The sequence below is a fragment of the Peromyscus leucopus genome, chromosome 8b, assembly GCF_004664715.2.
Source record: "Peromyscus leucopus breed LL Stock chromosome 8b, UCI_PerLeu_2.1, whole genome shotgun sequence".
Lineage (NCBI taxonomy): Eukaryota > Metazoa > Chordata > Mammalia > Rodentia > Cricetidae > Peromyscus > Peromyscus leucopus.
In genome coordinates this window covers 44,402,548-44,405,011 of record NC_051086.1, presented here as the reverse complement: position 1 = coordinate 44,405,011, position 2,464 = coordinate 44,402,548, and the positions used below count along the sequence as shown (strand labels likewise).

General features: G+C 38.6%; 1 long non-coding RNA gene across 1 annotated transcript; it reads left to right on the top strand.

Moving 5' to 3' along the window:
* Nucleotides 1-206: 206 nt before the first annotated feature.
* On the top strand, nucleotides 207-2,458 carry LOC114682953. Its single transcript, XR_003733112.2, has 3 exons — nucleotides 207-315; nucleotides 1,535-1,688; nucleotides 2,270-2,458. It is a non-coding gene; the product is annotated as an uncharacterized LOC114682953 (long non-coding RNA).
* The last annotated feature ends 6 nt before the right edge of the window (nucleotides 2,459-2,464 follow it).

Here is a 2,464-nt window from a genome sequence, read left to right as displayed (position 1 = left end):
CCTCTGCCCAGCTTGTATTTTTAAGTTTTAAGGACTAATTAACAAAAACCGTGGTTGTGATAATGAACAATTTAGCAGGTAGTTGGTATTGTATTAAGAATAATCTAAAAAACATTCTAAGGTAATAAATTGATCAAGTGAAAAGATATTTAATAGTATAGTAATTCTGACCTAACACAACACTTAAATAAATTACAACTTGTCTCTTTTTCAGGAACGGTCATCAAAGATTCAGTGTGCTTGGTTATTGGTGTTCCTGGCAGGTTCTTCTGTTCTTTTATATTACTCCTTTCATTCTCAATCACTTTATTACAGGTAACTAGAGATCCTAGTATACTTGCTGCCTATCATTTATTCCATGGCACTTGACTGTATCTTACTTGCACATGCTGCTTATTAGAGTTCAGTTTTTACTTGTCTCCGTTCATGACTGACAGGTGTAACTTACAGACTTGTTTCCCCAGTACCTGGGCACATAGCATGTGCCAGTAAATACTTTTTGATAGGTGGATTTTGTTTGCTGTTTGTGAGACAAGACCTCACTGCGTAGTTCAGGGTGCCTCCAACTTGCAGTCCTCCTGCTCAGCCTCCTGAATGCTGACATGCAGGTGTGTGCCATTCACAGTTTTAATCAGTGTTTATTTAGTACCATCAGGTGTTGTTATCAACCTTTTGTTCCTAAAAATGAGTCATCAAAACACATGTTGAGATGCATTTTCATGTCAGATATTCTGAACTTCCAGCTTTAATCAGATAATTAGAAGGCCTGGGTTCCGTGTAATTGATATGGACAAATCTGGGCTGTAATGAGGCAGGGAGAGTGTGAAACAATGACCTCTGGGGCTGGAAATACAGCTGCATGGTTAAGAGCATTTCCATAGGAAACTCCAGCTCAGGGGCTCTGAGCCATCTCACACCATCTCTTGACTCCACAAGCACCTGCACACACATCCCATCCCCACAACACACACAAACACATACTTTTAAATTTGGTGTTTCCAAAATATGTTTAGTACATAAAAAATCATGATGTCGGGCAGTGGTATGACATGCCTTTAACCCAGCCCTCAGAGGCAGAGCCAGGCAGATCTCGGTGAGTTCGAGGCCAGCCTGGTGTACAGAGTGAGATCCTGGACAGGCACCAGAACTACACAGAGAAACCCTGTCTTCAAAAACAAACAAACAAACAAAATCCTAAGACTGGCGGGCATAGCCTATAACCCCAATGAGGCCTGGTAACATAGTGATAACCCTGTCTGTAAGAACACACAAAACAAAAGGAGCTCACAGACACAAAACCAACCGGGGAAAGTTTAGATGGAGAAAAGGGCCTAGCCCAGGCATGAAAGGAGGCTACCTACATCCCTGACTTAGAGCTACTGTAGGAGTGTTTTTGTTAGATGCCAGAACGAACAGATGAGGGCTATCATTTGGTGGTAGAGCACTTAACTATTTCATGAAATTTGTAAAATACTGCAGCAAACTTAAACCTTTGCCACTGCTTTACATTTGTATATTGCTTTTCTCTTGGCAGCTTAATTTTCTTAAATCCTACACTGGACCAGTTGAGCTTCTGGGAAGTTCTTTGGATTGTTGGAATTACAGACTTCATTCTGAAGTTCTTCTTCATGGGTTTAAAATGCCTAATTTTATTGGTGCCTTCTTTCATCATGCCTTTTAAATCAAAGGTAAGTAACTAATGCTTATTGGAATGATGTTAGCAAAACCTACTAATGCCAGTTAAATGTCTCTTAGTTTAGAAGCCAGAAGAGGGCATCAAATATATTTGAGCTGCCTAATGTGGGTGTTGGAAACCCAACTCAGGTCCTCTGGAAGAGCAAGAAGTGCTCTTAACTGCAGAGCCATCTCTCCAACACATAAATAACCTAATTTTAAGTACTTTCATTACTTCTGCCTGGCAACCATTTGCTCAAGTACTTGAACTGAAAATACTAATTTAATTGGCTAGAATCAGGATTACATTTATTTCTGGGATAATTGAAAACTCTTCACATTATAAAACAAATTTATAATTCTGTTTTGGCCCAAGTCATTGCCAACTGATAAAATGACTACATAAGCATTCACTCAGTGGTAACAATGGTATGTGATAGTCAATTTGAGTTTGTCAGTGTTAATCATAACTCTGAAATATAATTTTATGTGATTAGTGTATTATACTCATGATGTTCTCTTTCCCATATTAAAATTTCTGCTGTATGTTTAATACCTTGGTAGCTGCATTTATTCTTTTTTCTTACTTTTTTAGGGTTACTGGTACATGCTTTTAGAAGAATTATGTCAGTGTTACCGAATTTTTGTCCCCATACCAGTTTGGTTTCGGTACCTTATAAGCTATGGGGAATTTGGTAATGTATCTAGATGGAGTCTTGGGATATTGCTGGCTTTACTCTACCTCATACTAAAAGTAAGTAATATTATAGCCCTGGCAGTGTAACTCTTC